Here is an 18,675-nt window from a genome sequence, read left to right as displayed (position 1 = left end):
AACCACTATATTTTTAAATGGCAGCTTTTTAACTATATAAGCTTAGTCCTTAAAACAGGCTGTTAACCTAACAGTTACCCTTCAGACAAGGCAATCTTGTATCGCTCTCCAAAAAAGCCAAAAGATTGACAGAAGTGTTCCCGTCAGACAAGATTTTTTTTTTTTTTTTTTAATTTAAGGCTTAAAATTGTGGAAAACACTATGAAATCTTTTAGTGGCTACCTTCTGAAATCTCACATGCTTTATTCAGTTATGTGAAAAAGCACTAAGCAACCAATGCATACTTTTTTTTTCCCCTCCACAGCTGGACGCCAGTGCAGTATAAATGCTACTGACAAGAAATTGGAGGCCTTTTTAGCAGGATGTGAGTTTTACAACAGGCCTTTAAGCAAGGTATATTGTACAAAGTTAAACACCTTTGGTCAAAGCATAAGGAGCTGCATGACTATCCACTACAGTCAGTCTACTTAGGGGTTTTAGGCTATTCCAAAGTTAAACAACTGAAATGTTAAAACCTCAGTTTCAAGCTTCCATCACTAAATCATAAAAAGGAAAGAGCAAGACCACTAAAGCTCATACCTTCCTTTAAATTCTTTCCTTAGCTTTTCAAGAGCTGCAGTGCCCATCTGACTTAACCCTAACAAATCTCTTCCCTCAAGAGCTCAGCAATCCACCTGCTTGCCTGTCCATTTGTGGCCTCCAACAATCACTTTTCTAAGCATGGGTTTTCACAGCCAGGTTATGTAGCAGACATTATTACACACCCAAATTAGATTAGAAGCAGTAGGAACTTAAAAAAAAAAAAAAAAGAATGCGATAACCAGAAAATTTCTTACAAACAAATTCTCACTGCAAAGTAATGAATAATTTCAACTAAAGCCGTTGCTTTAAAAGTATGTGCTTTTAACTCTCTCCATAAATACATACAAGAACAAAATTAAACTTAAGTTCAAGGACTGCTTTATGAACTTGAATTCATGACTAAGAAGATTGTGGGTCTTCACAACCTTACAGGTAAGCTTATCTATAGAAGCCTAAAAAATGGTTTTTTTAAAAAAAGCCTTTCTAACACTGCACAGGAAAACGCACATCTAGCTAAAGAATTGTGAGTGACAAAATCAGGGAAAATATTTTATTTCTCCCTTCCAGCCTTTTGCCCTAACTGATATTAAGTGATCAAGTCTACTTCCAAAGCAATGAACAGGTCCCTAAAATGCCAGAGTGCCCTTTACACTTCCTCTGGTATAGCAGATTTTTTTTAAAAGGTCCTGGTGGAGTTTCTTATGCCTTGTCAGTGGTTGATGTGGCCCCATTAGCCTACATCTCCATTACTGACAACTCCCCCTTCCTACTTGTTACTCCATTCACCTCACAAGATGAATTAGCAAATATCAATGCAAAAAAAAAAAAAAAATAATGCAATTAAATAGGGCAGCACTACTGTGTCTTGCAGAGAATTCCAGAAGACAGAGGAGATAACAGTGTTAAATGACAGATGTTAATCATAAATCTAAATATCTGGGGGCAGGAATGAGAGAGCAGGAGGAAAAAATTAAAATGGCATGGTTTATAAGAATTACTTCAGGAAAGTACCCGCTACCAAATTATGATCAGAAGATTAATATTCTGACATTATGAAATTGACTGTATCTACCATAAAATTCAGTATTTATTAAGTAAAACAAGTATTTATTAAGTAAAATTAGGCTTTTCTGTAGTTATCTTTTCTCTTTATTTTAATTAAGTGCTCAATGAAGAACAGTTTAGTAGTCTAGTAATACTTCAGTTATTAGGAAGTTCAACAATAATATAACTTACGAATTTCATTTTTCAGCCCATGAAGAAATACAAGGAGGTAATGCACACAACAGGTATGCCCACCTATAGTGTCAACACACACAGTCCACAAGCAACAGCACTCAGGGGAAAAATAACCCAGCCTGCTCCAAGCTCCTGCACAGCATTTTCTAAACAAAAACCACCTCACTCCAAAATTAAGCTACCAAAGGGTGTAAGCACAGACTAATTTAAGGGACAGGCAAAATTGCAGCATGACACTTAAATCACACCATCTTCCAGGTTTCTGCATGAACATCTGCCTTCTGTGCCAACAAGACACAGCAGCACACCCAGGAGTCCTTTGACAATGATATCACAAGTGTTTATACTTGGACAAGTACAAACCAGTACCAGATCACACTCTCACAGAATCTTGATGTCCCTCAGACTGAGGCCCACAACTACATTTCTGCAATTCTGCATTAGCCAGATCTGTCCTGGACAGAAGATATGTGATCCATCATTAAACCTGCTGGATTACAGGTTGATTTTACAAACAGGAAGAACAAGTCAGCATAGGAAGAATAAGTCAGCATCTTCCAAACATGTAGGTATGGCATTTTTGATTCACTGACACTTAAGGGTGCTGCCAGGCCTTATGCAAAACAGGTGGGCACTAAATATGATAGTTAATTATTTTGTAATTTAGAAAACAGTCTGAAGGAATACTGAAAGCAATATTACAGACAATGGAAGCCCTTCCTTTACATATCACTAGTTGAATTTTGTGCTTTGGAGGAAAGAATGGCAGGAATGCATATGAAGAAAGAGAAGAAATGTACAGAACATACAGCTTCAAAAGTCAAAGTATTAAAATACAATAGTATTTTTTAAATAGAAACCTTAACTTATATAGTAGGACAAAGTATCCCCAAAAGTAAACACCTTTCCTGTCCAGTAAACAAATAGAGAGTAAAACAACCCAAAATATGGTAGTATATGCCCAACTACATTTTCCTTAAAGACACCGCTTACTACCATGAGTCTGCATTTTCTTCAATGCTGATTTATCATTATACTATATCATTAAAATAGTCTAAACCAGTGTTTTCTTACAACTTTTAACAACTCTATTTCTCAGCCATTTATGTTTCTTTTAACATAAACAATTTATTTTGCTCTCCTTTTGAACTCATTCCATGTATATACATAGACAGACACTCCTTAGCATCAATTTCTCAAGATTTGAGGATTTAGTAACACTGGAGAAATACATTTTTCAAGTAACTTTTTTTGCTTGTTGTTTATTACCTTAGAAGATAAAAACTTCTGATTCACTACAAGATACTATTTCAGGATGTGACAGTCGCAATAATTAAGGTTTTGTATGATGCCCAAAACAACAGTGATTTTACAGCAACATGCAGATTTTACTGTTTGGTATCTAACTAATTAATTCAGCCATTTAGGGATTCCCCAAAACAAGAGAAAAACCCTTCTCCATTTCATTTGGAGTATAATATATTCCCAGATTAGTGGCTCCAGAGAGCCACTTAAATAGAAGTAACAGAGATATCCCCATGTTTCTAGGACTTTTCTAAGACTCTTGACTACATTCTATGATGCTGTGGTACACAAGTCCAATATACGACCTACCAAATAAACCCCTCAACTCTAAATCGGTCTTGTCATTGTTAAGTATTTTGTAGAGAAACTACCAAATCTAAAAATTTAATATCCATTTTAAACCATCATGCCCTCCAGCAGTTAAAAGGTTTTACACCACTATTATTGAATACATAGAATATAAAACACATTACAGAAAATACAACTTAAGCATTCCCACTTACCTCCCTATTTCACAATCTTTACCTTTTCCACACCTTCTCAACTTGTCACTGACCTGCAGAAAAGGAAGCTGTTCAACAGTAACATCGGCCAAATTCTAGTAACTCAAAATTTTATTCTGTTATTCCTTTCATTTATCAACCAATATTTGAAGAGATCGTATTAACTATCCTCTTTTTTGCTAAATAATGAATGAAACTACAAACAACAACTACAGTAGCTTGATAATACAATAAAATTGATGGGTTGCTACTGGAAAAAGAGCTGTCCCACTGCTGCCTTGTTGTATTTACTTCTGGCCATGCTTCATAGTCAAGGGCACTTGTCATACTCTTTGTTGAGCAACAATCTATTAATTTCTTTTCAAATTAATTAGCTTTCCAACAGTTTAATAAGCTGAGCTGGCTCAACAAAGGAGTCCTGTGGCTGGTGCAAAACAACTCTTCTGAAAGTCAGTGAGACACTATGGCAGACATAATCAACTGTCCAATTCCACCAAAAGCAAACACAGATATCTGTACTGTTCTGGTCAGTACAACTGCTTTAGAAGTTGCCATACACTGCTCCAAATCCAGCCTACTCTCTCTGGCTATGGCACTATGATGAATATTTAGTGCAGCACCCAGTGCCTGTACCAAGTGTTACCTAGCCAGCTATGAAACAGAAAAGCCTGGCCCCACATGATGTTTTTCCCAGAGTAATGAAAATTCTTAACTCACTCTGGTTTGTACTGTCTAAATAAATGTTCTGATAAGACAACAGTTGGTCGCCTTTGCCTAAAGCCTACATAAAATGGCAATGAAAGCAGCAGAGATGTGACAGAAACAGAAAATTGTTAAATTCCTGCAGAAAAAATAACTACTAGCTCATTTTACCAAGCACAACCTAGACTGGGTTCTCTAATCCATTACTATTACAAAGCTACTTCAACACATGAGATATGATTACAATCTACCATTCATCCATGCAAAGCCAGGACTAGCTTTACTCCAACACAGACAGCACCCACCACTGAGTAGTTCGATACTCCAAGAGTATGTAATGAGAACTAGCTTATTTCTAATTATTTTCTCCATTGATCTGTGTAGCTTCTACAAATAATGCTATTACAAATGAAAAGACAATTTACAGTAATTTAGGGAATTTCTCTTTGAATTCTCTGTTAAACATTTAAGGCCAATAAGCCAAATCCTGCACTTCACTGAGTGCCTCCAAGATGGAGCTCAATACAATGGAAGAGTGTCCAGGCCACTTGTGGTGTAGGAAGTGAGTTGGTTTAGCACACTGCCACACCTAGACTAAGGACCCTGACCTCAATGCTTCTTCCTATTAATCCATGCTGTTTCCAGCATACAATTCACTGTATAAACCTCTTTCATGTTTAAGCAAAAGCTGGAATGACAAAATCTTAACACTTAAGCCAGAACTGAGGCCACATTTTAAAAGGATGCTTACAAAGAAAACATATCCAATCCAAATTGCAAGTACACATATTTATCACTTAATGCAGACTACAGTTGTAAATTACATGAAGAAAACTATTTAATTATATTTTCAAAATAAAGAGAAGCTGTAGAAAGCCTGGCTAATATACTGTAAAACTATCTGCAAAAACTGCCCCTCAAAAGGGACATTTTTATTAATTATAAATCTGTTTGAAATCCATATGCTGGTATTTCAGACACTGCTACAGCAAAATACTTCCCTACAACACAGTAGTACTATTTAGAGCTGATCAACAGCATCAACAAAAAACAATGTGACAGTAATTTTTAAAGTAAAATATGGGATCTTTATAAAAACATCCCCGATTGCTTTACGTTTGGTGCTGCAAGAACCTCACAGTAATTAAAACACTAACAGCTTAATGAATTTGTCATTGCAGTTCTATTTAATAAATACCACTTAACTGAAAACTGGCATTTACAATGCCAAAACACAAGTAGGGTAAACCTTAGTAACTTTTACAGGAATTTTCAACCTAACTATGTATTTTAAGATGAATGACAGCTCTTAAGCAGCAAGATCAGAATGAACATTATTCTCACAGCATTACTTGTTATGAATATGCTACAATTCCCCAGACTGGAAAGAAAAAAACCTTAATATTGCAGAAACAAAAACCAACACAGAAAAGCTTGAAATGCCACACAAAATTAACACAATGCAACTCCTTCCCACAGTCAGCATCCTCAATGCAGAGACCTCCTGAAGAGTAGCACTGCACTCCATTCTTAACTTTTTTCTACACCACATGAAACCAGAAGAGTACAGTGACAAAAAATGGTATGTTAATGAGATGATAAAGATTATTCTTACTATTCTAGTTAGAGTATTTTGTTCTTTTGACATCAAAAAAATAGTGGTCATAACTGCCTGTTATTGATTTATACCGACAGAAATTAGGCTCAAATGTTAAATGAAGATTAGTTAATATTTGCAGAAGAGTTTGAACATACAAAATGCTATGTAAGTAGCCAGTATTAAGTCTTCCCACACACTCATTTTGGCATGCTTCCAAGCAGGGAAGTCCCATAGAAGCATTTCAACAGCAGTAAGGAGAAACAGAGAGCTCAGGCAATTGCAGCTATATTCACAACAGTGCTTCTAAGGAGCACCTGCAAAACTGGGGAGAACCAATGCCCACTGCCTGCTACAAATTCCATCACCAAAAAAGGAACTCCTGTTCCAACACAGCTTATATAAATGCATAATGAACAACCCACATCTCTATAATCCTCTGTACAACCTGAAATGATCTGCAGAACTCCAAACATCTTGTAAATATGACTTTCCTGCTGCCTCGTATTCCTGACCAGACTACAACTTCACAAAGCAAAGGCAACCTACAGTGTAGGTGTCAGTTTGATTTTCTTATAGAATCTTATTTTCAATACATCACAGTTCTGTCTAAAACAGAATAGTGTTCCCAGACTTAAAATCTAAAATGGCGAGGAATTAGGCAATGAATCACAATGTAATAGCTTCTGATCACTCAAGAGCAAAGCTCTTCCCAAACACGTAAAGAAAGCCAGCATCTTCTTAGCTAGGATCTCATGTTGCAAAAAACACTCCACGAGCTTTCTTCCAAGAGTGGAAGAAAACAAAATGGTCTAAATTGTGCCAAAAGTAAGGTAAAGAGGAGAGGCACATGGCATGTTCAGGCATTTCTCATTATCTCTGAAGGACAATATTAATATTTTATAAGATAAAAAAAGGGTATGTCTGATTTAATCATCAGGTATTCTCAGAGATAAGACCTGTAGCCTCAGGATGCCCTGAAAATCTCCAAAGCTAGGAGGGATGGGACTTCAGATCACTGCATAGCATGGTCCATACTCTGTAAACAGGCCAAAGCCAGACCTCATGTATAGAACTGGCACTGCAGCTTCCAGGAACCACAGAAAATTCAAGAGTGCAAAGGCTCATAATAAAATCTAACCACAGCAGGCTGGTAAGCATCCAGCAGATGAAGGAGGTCTAGCAGAACTTTTACAATAGCATCTGATTAACCATGCCAAAGCTGCAAGAAAAATCTTCTATAACTGTTCTTAAAATCTTCTCTTACCCCTTCCATCTTATTCCCAGTAACACCTGCACAACTTCTAACCACAGGCTGAAACCAGAGAAAAATGTACATCATCTTCCAGCCTGCATAAATTAATGTAAATCAACCACAGTCCTGAATTTCCTTGTGGAGCTCTAATTGATCTATGACAGACTTTGCAACATTTCAGGGGAAGAAAAAAAAAGATAAAATGGAGATCACTGCAGAGATTAGAGAACTACTTCTGGAATTGGCATGCCAGTCTGATGTTTTTTACAAGTAAGACCAGGCAGAAAAGCAGATGAGAGCAGGAACAAAGTTTCCTTTTCTTGGCTCTACAGTTACAGAAGACATTACTACTACTGTTGGACCAGGTAACTGATAAAAAACACTTCAACTACTGAAATACTGAATATTTCTGTATTCTTACCAGCCAAAAGCTCCAATATCCTCTTTCATGCAGAAGCAGCACACATTTAACCCACAGAAAAATACTTTTCATCAGAGTTTAGCTCTTAAACCAGTTCACCTGTAGGGTTCAAGTGATCATCAAACACAGGCACAAGGCTAACAACAGAGCATGTGATCAGGACCCAGACAGACCCACCCTAGCAGCAGCACCTACTCATGGACCTGCCCTGTGAATGGGAAGGCTCATCTTCAGTAGCTTGAAGTGAACAAGCATGGAAGTAAGAACACTATGAATGAGAGAAGAAATTCTGCACCTGAAGTAATGTTGAAAAATTACATAGTTACATAACTGCTCAATTCTGTTCTTTCACATCAGTGAAATAACTAGTCTCTCCACCAGCTACCCTCACAGAAAAAACTGTTTTCAACAGATCCCTAGTTTGAGTTCTCCCCTCCAAATCCTGTTCAAAAAGCCTTTAATGTTTGATCGTTTGGCATCCAAAAATTAGACTTTCAAAACAAATATTTACACCTTTCCACATCTGGCAATGTATTCCAAGATTAAGTTTTTACATTAAAGCAGTTATTTATACGTACATATCTAATAACTCAATGCCAACATAATCCACAACAGAATAAAAAAGAGAAGGTGATAGAACTGGACACACAACTGACTTTGGAAATGGCTCTAGTATTCATTCTCATTTTCTTCCTCATTCCGATCTTTCTTCCTGTATTTTCCTTCATCATACTAATCCCATTTCATCTCCTAAAATGCTTAATTCTTTATACACTAACAAATAATGCTTATTGTAAAGGAACTGAAAAACTTCAGTAAGTTTCTTAAATCCCCAAGTTCCCAGGAACATTGAGTCCATCTTGCATCCAAAAGAACCATTTGAATTCTGCCATGTTTCCCTTCACTGGAGATAGGGGAAGACTAAGCCCATTTGTAGGCTTATGCAAGAATGCATAAATCCTCTCTTGTAAACAAAGCTTCTCTAACCAGTTTTGAATGCAAGGTATGCTTTGCAGTTTACAGCCTCTTGGCACAAAAAGGAAAACTCTTGAGAATTCAATTTTACAGAGACTGTTACTGCATTTGGGGGTGAATAGGAAGAATCTTAATGAGTAACCTACTGTACATGAAGAGGATGACTTTCCGTATTTTCTTCTATCTGATGCTATTGAACTGAAAGTGCCTAAAAATGGTTTTGACATTTTTATATCATATTGATGTAAACAATCTGTCTTGCCACCTTTGAAAATTTCTGTTTAGCACTAAGTACTGCTCTGAGGTGCTAAGCTAACTTCATAAAATCACTGTACTGGGGAATAGAAATTGAGCAGTATAACAGAGACAATGCAATGCAGCAAAATAAATAAAATTCCTAAAAGTTGATTTTTTTAAAATTATATTTCAACTGTCAAGCCACAGCTCATCTGTGTACAAAATATGGTTTGTTTCATAGCAAAGTGGCAATACAGTATACATGTCACATGCATCAGCAATACCTTTTAATTGATAAACATTTTTAAATTAATCAAATACTACTATATATCAGTTTTGAAAACGGAAATTATCAAAACTAGTTGAATGGAAGCACACTTAATAAAACAAGAACAGCTTAAAAGAAGAATATTGAAAATAAAATGCAATTGAGTGGGGAAGAAAACCCAAACATTTTCCATTGTTATTGAAGCACTTGCCTTGTTAAACTATTTCTACATTTGGTAAATCAACATGCAAAAGCCAGTTTCACCTCTTCTTTAGCCAATTGTTTATTAGGCAAGTAACAACAGACCTATATCACAGATCCAAGAAAGATACTTGTGCAGCTTTCCTTTCTGGTTACCATAGTTTCAAATGAACTGTAGATTTCTAGAAATAATATGTATGAGAAGAAATAAAAATATCACTGCTTAAATATGAAAACTGCAAGAAGAATAATTTTGATTAGTGTATGAATAGCACTTAAGTGAACAGATAAATGCTTAGGAAAGGAGGTTTTATTTGCAAGACTTTGTCAGACACAGTAAGTGAAGCTTGAGCACAGACAGAAGAAGGATAAATACAGCACATGGAACACGAGGGAAAAGTAGGCACCAAATAGTCATTCAGTAGCCATTTACCTGTCTCTTTTTCTAAAATTCCCAGGAAAAAAACACCACCAGCTCTAAATCAGGATATTACAGTTCCAAGCCTCCCACATCAAGGAATACTTTCTAAACATATACTGGGGGGTGAAAAACATGAATCTTCTCAGGCATTTAAGATAACTTTAAAATTTGAAATAAAGAAGGAGCTTCCAATAGGAACAGACTAATTGTCAGAGAGATTGAGGAAACGTCATCCTCTCAGACATTCAAAAGTTGACAAGTGGCCTTACAGGACAAGATTTAAGGAGAAGGCTGGAATAGACCTCCAGGGGTCCTTTCCCACCTAAGCAATTCTGTGGCCAAGGACACAATTTTTTCATTGTGGCATTACTTCTAGGAAGAAACTGTGCATTCATTACACAAAATTTTATTTCATGTAGTGTTAAAAGAAAGCATTTTGGATACAGTTCTCCAAACAGGTACATAAGAAACAATAAAAAAACACACCAAACTGGAACTTTCTTGTAAGAATACTGTTCCCATCCCTAAATACTACTAAACAGCCAGGTTTTATATATTATTATGTTATTAATCTTAAATTATTAATATGATAGTTTTTTTCCTTTTCAAATATATTTAAATTGTATTTTTTACCCTAAATCAAAATATAATGTATCAATTCTCTATTTCCCTGCCACAAGCACAGCTCTGCCACATGATATATAGACTGCAGCCACTGGTCATTCTTGCTTTAGAAAAAAAAGGCTTGATCAAGCCTTCCCAGTTTCCTTCCTGGAAAGAACATCACAATAATCAATCCTCTGTCTCTAAGAAAATCAAAAGGGAAATGACCAGTGGTCAGGATGCACTGCCATCTTACCCAAATTAAATTAGTTTACCACTATATCTATAATTATCAAAACTGTCTTAATTCCAGGAGTCCTGGAAAACCAGACACCTCAAATGTATGCATTAATTATGAAGCTGTGTTCTTGACATTTACTATTTACATTGGGGATTTTTGTAACTTCAGTAATATATACATTCAATTACCCACAGCATATTAATAAAAGTGACAGATGAAAAAATACAGACCTCCATACAAACTCTACTTGTAACAAACGCTCCTTGCTGGAAGATTACACTCTGACAAAAAAAAAAAAAACAACCAATTATATCACTTGCTTATTTTATCTGCTTATTAAGACTTGATATGGTCCAAAATTTCATCTGATCCTTCTTAAGGGATGAACTGAGAGTTTTATATAAACGAGTAACAGGTAGTACCATGAAAGACTGAAAAAGTCTTATCTTGAACAGCTTATTTTTATTTGTAAACAAAGTAGAAGTCAACTTTCTTTTGCCCAAATATGATGCTGCAAGGAAGGTCTTAAAATCCAAGGCCAAAAATCCTATGTTCAGTAAAAAACTACAATTCAGCCATAACCAAGAACTGCAACATTACCTCCCCATCAACAATGCTCACCTCTTTCCAGCCAGTTCACATGGCCTAAGCAATAGGAAAACAACTGCATAAGCCCTCCTTGCTATGTGACCACAGGAAGTACAACTCTCGCCCTCCCAGGAAGCATCAGGGGATGCTTCATCACACGAGCCTGCGCTCCTGAGACTGAGGTACCACTGGAGCAGGGAGAACCCGAGGGGAGCCTGCAGGGAGGGTCAGGTGTCCTCCACATCACCCACAGCTCTCTCACTCACAGGCCACAAAGCTAAGCAGTGTTTCACCAAACCTTTGCAGCAACTCCAAAGCCAAATTTGGAATGCAACCACAACTAAATAAAATATGCATACCCAAGTTGTTAGTTTTTAAAAGTCAGTAGTTTCAGAAATGTTTTGTCTTTTCCAAAATGGCAGTACATTCAGATTCATTATTTTGTTAATAGGAAACCCTGAAATTTCAGCTATAATTCTTATCAACCAAAACCACTGCAGAGAGCTCCATTATATGGCAACAGGCACCATTTGAGACCTTTTTCAAAACACAAGCAGAATTCATCAGCTTCTTCTATCAATCCTTGAACAAAGGGAACAGATGCAAAAATACTTTTCTCTCTAGAGCTATACAGAAGCAGTAACAAAAAACTGCTGCATAAAACAAAATGATTTCCAGTGTCCACATATTCCCTTGCTCTAATATAATAACTAACATTTACAGAAATAAAGCATAGGAAAGTAAAATGCATAAAAGGTTGTGTAAGGGCAGGACTAATAAGCCATTAAATTCAGAACCCTAAGAAAATAAACCAGTCACCTACCTACCAAAAAAGAATTTCACAAAAACACTCAAAACCAAGCAACACATGTTCTCAGATACTTTTTTGGGTAGGTATTGTGATCAGCTTCTCAATCACAGATCACAAACTACCCTGCTATATATGCCAATCTTCTTACATCTACTCCCTCTTCTGATCATATTCTTTTACAAGCCTTCCAAAGGCAGAAATCACAGCTAGCTACACAATAAAAAAAATGTGAATAGAAGAATAGACAACAATGAAGTATATACCTGGACAAAGCAGCTATCATACAACTAATTTATTTCCCTCTGAAGCCACAATAACACAAGAGGTAGCTGCACACAAATATAGTCCTGCATGTCCTTCATTTCTGACTCAAATTGACATAAACAAGCTTAAATAGAGACTAGTCCTGGGCTCCTCCATGCAAATCTGTAGCCAGTAAAGGCTAGGAAAAGCCAGGTGCCACATGAAAGCCACAGGGGTACCCTGGGGGATCAAATTTTCCCACATTCCTATCTCCAAAATTGGGTACCAGATCTCAGAAAATGTTTGTGAAAGGTTTCCCTTTCCCTCTTCTCCATCCAAGAGCTCACAGATCTGGGACAATTAAACAGTGGAAAACATGGAAATACAGAGATACTAAAAACTGATTGAGCATTCTGTGAAATAATGGAATGGCATAACCCATCAAATCTAGGATTCTGGTCTAGTCTCTGTGATCTCACTCATCAAACTGACAGGATCAAGAAAAAAAGAACACAGTTTATGTGTTGATACCCCTGAATACTGAAATATCTTTCCTGATACAAGCTTCCTAACTTCAACCAACACCAGTCCTACAATTGTCTGTGATGGTCTAAATGAGGGTCACCTTCAGAGACTTCCCTTACTTTGTATTTAAGCTCAAAAAAAAATAATTTCCAACTTTACCATTTTTATGAACTTTAAGACAAGAATATTTAAGGAAAATAAATTCTAGTTAAAACAACATAGGATTAAAACTACAGTTTTAACCTTGTACTCTCAAAATTAATTTCTGCTACAGCACTCTTAAGTAAGTACCTGATCTTGTCAAAAGTTAGATCAGTTTAAGGCTTGCCCTTAAACTACAAAGATGCGGAACTTTTTGAAAGCAGATTTTTTTTCCTAATATAAGAAGCCAACTAAAGTCACTGTACTAATCTTCAAACACAAAACCTGTTCCCTGAATGGAAGAGCTTAACTGGTTTACTCGTAAAGCAGTCTTAGACCGAACGAACGCCGGCTCCGGAGGCTGGAAGCGCCGCCGGCGCCTCCCCGCGCGGATCCCGCCCGCGCAGCCGCGGCCCCGCCGCCGGGGCGCCCCCTGGGGCCCGGGGGCGCCGCTGCAGCCGCCCGGCCGGGAGCGCCCCGCGCCCAGGGAACCGCGGGGCTCCGCAGCCCCGCTCCTCACTCTGCGCGGAGCCGACTGGACGGCAGCGGCAGGAGGCAGCAGCAGCCCCAGAGCAGCCCACACCGCACGACTGCCGGTGCCAATGACCCAGGAACTATGGCACCTTGAGGGATTGCCATTTTTACTTGGCCTTTGAGTTTAAAGGGGAGTTCACCTAAAACGCTGGACGGCATTGAACCTAAACCGCAGCTATAGGCTATGTCACCATTTAAGTTATTGCGATGCACATGAAAAAGAGCTCTTTCTATTCCTCCATATATTTGCTGTGTGCAAGCTTTTTTTCCAACCTAAAACTCCAATTCCCCTCTCACCTCTGCTTCCCAAGGACTAGATTATCACTCTTCTTCGTCAATGATCCGCATATAAGATGAAGTTTTCAGAATATGAATGTTTTAAGTGATATTGAGAAAGAGAGCGAAGCTTCTATTTAAGAGTATTAAGCTGGTATGCTGATGGCTGCTATCAATCACTTCTTTCCATGACAAAACAAGTAGTGAACCAGATGATGCTCTTGGAAATCCTCACATCTCGCTGACAGAAATCGACAACATATTCCTCTTTCCAGTATGTTTTCTTAATTACACACATAAAAAAAGGAAAAGAGGAAAAAGGAGGAAAAACAAACAAAACAACATCCACCAACAAAAAACCATTTTGGAAATTCACACCTACAATATTCTCCAACGTTTTCAAATTAGTCAGAGAAGGAATGGCCACTGTAGGCAGAGATCACACTAAGTTGAAAACCTTGTCTCATCTGACAAAACACAGAATTCCAGTACCACAACCAACAAACATAAGTAACAAGCAGAAATATTTGCTTATTTTCTGGGATTCATTTGGTGAAAATAAGCAACTGAAGTATTTCAGGTTTCTGTAAAACATACAACCTGTTTCTACTGGCATACAAGTCTCAGAAAAGCTCATCTCTCCTAAAATATTTCCCTGCAGCAAAACAAGTGAGACAGTAAGACCACAAATGAAAATGACAAACGAGGATTCTGGAATCGTTCTAAAGTTGAGCCATAAGTGACAAAGAGCAATCTAATTCTAAAAAGTTCATAAAGCTTTGATGTGCCATCTTCATTTCATGACTTTAAGTCTAACACAGTTGATCCCACCACCAAGAGCAGGAACTTTCAAGTGGTTTGTTGCCTGCAGCTATTTTCTACAGGAGACTGCAGTAGCATGTAATATTCAAGAGAAGCTGTCTACTTTATTTTTTTATAATTCGGTTGCTATTGGTAAATTATACTGAGACAAAATAAAGAGTATTTAACTGACAATTCTATTTACACTCCTTCCAAGTGGAAATCACTTCACTCCAAATGTTGAAAGACTTGAACATGCAAAGTTCAAATGTGATATATTTATGGAATTTTAGTTAGATTACCAACCAGCTAACTGAATACTCCAATTTATAAAATGAATGCTATTCAAGTAACATAATGGATTTTTAAACTAAGTATTTTAATAAGCTATGAAATAGCAATTTTTTGCAACTTCACAGAATCCAGTTTTTTAAAAATATATTCAAATATCACAGGATCCTTGATTTAAACCAACTCAAATTAGTTTCTTTCCAGTTGCAAAACATCAAGACCTTATATCTAAAAGATGAGAACTACATAAATTTTATCTTAACTTCTTAAATAAAAGTTTAACAGATCCTTACACTGGTTATTGACTATTCAGCATTACCTTCTTGAAACCGTAAATGTATGAAAACGCTCCAAAAGCGTAACTCTGGCCCAAGTACATAATCTGGAAGTTATCTGAAGGCTAGGAAGTATCACAGAAAAATTAAAATCTCTCTGATCTCCCAGTTCCATGCCTGTGGATTTTTTGGTTGGTTGAATTTAAGCTTATACAACAGCCAAATTTAAGTTTACCACAGCTAACAATACAAACAACAGCAACAAAAATTCAGGGGTTTGCATCACAGGTTGCACAAAGCTCACCTGTAGACAACACGATAAAATGTCTCTGGTTTTGTCAAGAAGGCCCAACATGAGCCATATGAGTTACACAGCACGATCTATTTGTCAGAGATGGGATTCAATTAATATTTTTCTCCTTTGTATAACTTTGAAGATATTTAGTCTTTGATTAATCAGAACAGTATGGGGATTCCAGCCCGTACACTTCCAGGTCTTTCAGCAGCAAAAAATATTCCTATTTATGCTAAAAACAAGACAGCTCTCACACCCTGTTTCATTTAGCAATAAAGCTGCTATCATGTCATAAAAGAAAACTATGTTACCCAATAAAAAGCCTTATACCAGATCTGTGGTACTGACTTTGGACTGATCACCGGGAAGTACCGGATCCACAAAATTCTGAGTTGAGGATAATAATAACAAGTGATACCAGGATGACTAAGATTAATGATGGTCAATTGCACAGTCTCTTGTGGTATTTATTTCTTTGCACACAATCAGCCAGCCTGCATATGGATAAGTCTTGGGAGAGTTCAAAACCAGATAAATACTCCAGGAATAATACTAAATAGATTACTGATTTAAAGAAAATAGTCTATGAAAAACGGAAAAAGTTGTTTCGAATGACCAAAGACTACAAACGAGAAAGAAGTAATGAATCACAAATCGAGACGGAACTGCCAAGAGTCAACAGGGAGCCTTATGCTTGGAGAACAACACGTCGCTGTAGGAAACGCTAGGAACTCTCATTCTTGGTCATTTAAAACAGGATTCAACAAAACTCCCAGAGAGCATAAAAGCGTCGTGCAACGGCTTCCAGAGAAGCGATCCAAAGGGCGCCTTCCTCCGGCCCCCTCGCAGCGGCGCGGGGCGCGGGGCGCGGGGCGCGGGGCGCGGGGCGCGGGGCGCGGGGCGCGGGGCGCGGGGCGCGGGGCGCGGGGCGCGGGGCGCGGGGCGCGGGGCGCGGGGCGCGGGGCGCGGGGCGCGGGGCGCGGGGCGCGGGGCGCGGGGGGGAGCGGCCGCCTCCCGCGCGGCGGCGGCCAATGGGCGGCGGGCGGGCCCGAGGCGCGGCCAGCGGGCCCGGCGGGGCCCGTGACGCACTTGGGCGGCCGCCGCCGCCCGGGCACGGCCCCCGCCGCCGCGCCGCCAACACGCGGGGTCACACCGCCGGCTCCGGCGCCTCGGGAGACCGGACACGCCAGGGTGGGGTTCGGGGAGCGCACGGAAGGGAGAGCTCTCGAGCGCGGACAGGGCAGGCGGGGCTACCCGGGCTGCCAAAAAGTAATTAAAAATAAAACAAACTGAAAGAAACCCCAAGCACACACACACACACACAAAAAACCCAACACCAAACTAAACAACCAACCGCCCACTCCCCCTCAGTAACTGGAACACCGGACTCGGCGGTGATCGAAACTTTGTGTCACCTCCTAAAGCCGCATCCCGTGGGAACACAAGAAAGGAGAGCCGGGCCCAGGCAGTGTAATAAATAAATAAAAGCAGCGGCAGAGGGGCCCGATCGCTTCCACGCCCGCTCGCGGGGACGAGGAGAGAGAAAAAAAGAAAGAAAAAAAAAAAAAATTGAGGTCGGTGGGTCCCGGATTTCCACGGGGCAGACGGATTATACAACGCTGCCAGGAGAGAGGAAGGCATGGAGGCAGCGCGGCCGGGAGCACAGGCTGCGGGCCCCCAAGGCCAGCACGCCCAGCAGCACCAGGGATGCGCTCGGGCACGGAGAGGAATTCCCGGAAAACAGGGCCTCCCAGCCCGGCCATCTGCGGCCGCTCTCTGCTCTGTCCCTCCGTCCCTGACCGCAGCAGCCAGATATACATATATACACACTTATTTTTATATATATATGTATGTTTCTTTTTTTAAATCCGTGTAGAGAAAATAAGTGCCCAGAAAAGAGAAACACCAGGAAAGCTCTCGTTTCCTACCTGGGCAGGGTTCAGCTCAGTTCAGTGCGTGCCGAGGAGGAGGGGGCAGAGAAGCACTATCTAAAACAAAAGTGGCGCCAAAACCCCCCAGTAAGAAGCATTCTCCTTCCTCCTCCTCCTCCTCCTGCCCCCCTCCCCCACCGGGGCCGGCGAGAGCCCAGCGGGGTTCCAGCAACACGCGGCTCCCGGCATCGGGCGGCCCCGGCACAAGTTGGCAAGCGCCCTTTCTTTACAAAAAAAAAATAAAGGAAGCCGAACGGAAACTGCCACAACTCTTCCTCTTAGCGGACAGCAGCCGAGGAGCTCGGCCAAAGTCATTCGGAGGGGAAAACTCGACCCACAAAGGCCTTCGCCGAGCTGGGCGGGGGGCAGCGAAGGGAGGCGGGGGGGAAGGTGCAGGTCAGTCCCTACCTACGTCCTCACTCGGGCCGAAGGAGCCCCGCTTCCGCCAGCCCTCCCATGCAGTCACGGGGAAGGGCGGCCAGAGTTCCCCCAGCTCTGGGAAGAGAGACTGAGGAGACAAGCCCCGATCCCTCGGCACTTCCCTGCGCGGGGAACCCGCCGGGAGCGGGCTGGAAGGAAGAACTCGGCTACTGGGCAGCGGGGAGCAGGGGGAAGGGAGCCGTGGCGAGGGCTGTCAGGGGTGCGAGTCCCCGGCCCGCGGCCTCGCCCGGCATGCGACCCCGGGGCACGGCAGCCGCCCCTCCATTTTCTCTGCGCGGCCCAGCGCTGCCCCCGAGCGCGGCTCGGGCCCCGACCCCGTCCCCTCGCCTGCCCACCCGAGCGGCCCGGCCCGGCTCGCCCAACACACACCCCACGCACACAATGCCCGAGTCCTCCATCTTGCCGGCAGCCCCTGCTCGGCTCAGCAGAAGGGGGGAGGAGGAGGAGGAGGAGAAGGCGGTTCTCCATTTTAGCTCGCCGAGCGCCAGGCCCGGCCTGCCCGCGGCCGGCTCTGGGGAGGAGGAAGGGGGCCGGGACGGGCAGGGGGGCCGCTTTCGGCGCCCTCTCGCTCTCTCACTCGCGCTCCGCTCGCCTCCCCCCTCCCCGCCGCGGCGCGCCGGGAGCGGGGGTGGGGAAGCGGGGGGCTGGAGTGTTTTCGCGGCTCGGCCCCGCCGTCCTCCATCTTGGCTGCGCGCAGTCCCCGCGGCCAGCCGGCCTGGCGCCCCGTGCGGGCCCGGCCGCCGCGGGCCCCGGCCCGGCCCCTCATCGCCGCCGCGCACCGCGATCCCGCGTCCCCCCGCCAAACTTCCAGAAGCTTCGCCGCCATTTTCTAACTTACCTTGCCCAGTGTCGGCGTAGGCAGCGAGGAGGCCCCGGCGCGCAGCTCCGCTCCCGTATCCCCGGCGCGGCTCGCCGGCTGCGCGCCCGTCCCGGCCGGTGCCGGGCTGTGGGCGCGGAGGGGGCGCGGGGCGCG

The 18,675-nt window shown here is 41.5% G+C and overlaps 1 protein-coding gene across 6 annotated transcripts in view; it reads right to left on the bottom strand.

The window, feature by feature from the left end:
- Positions 1–18,675, bottom strand: part of STAG2 (STAG2 cohesin complex component) — a 73,886-nt gene extending 55,211 nt beyond the window's left edge. For 3 of the 6 annotated variants that reach the window (XM_077786528.1, XM_077786533.1, XM_077786532.1), the window contains exon 1: positions 18,541–18,675. The gene's annotated coding sequence lies outside the window, so the exon portion shown is untranslated. Of the gene's footprint in view, positions 1–17,258; positions 17,315–18,071; positions 18,187–18,540 lie in introns of those variants that run through there. The other 3 variants (XM_077786529.1, XM_077786530.1, XM_077786531.1) reach the window with 3 other exon arrangements.

Source organism: Lonchura striata, chromosome 14 (genome assembly GCF_046129695.1).
Source record: "Lonchura striata isolate bLonStr1 chromosome 14, bLonStr1.mat, whole genome shotgun sequence".
NCBI lineage: Eukaryota > Metazoa > Chordata > Aves > Passeriformes > Estrildidae > Lonchura > Lonchura striata.
The sequence above is the reverse complement of the archived record's forward strand: the minus strand, read 5'-3'. Positions and strand labels throughout refer to the sequence as shown.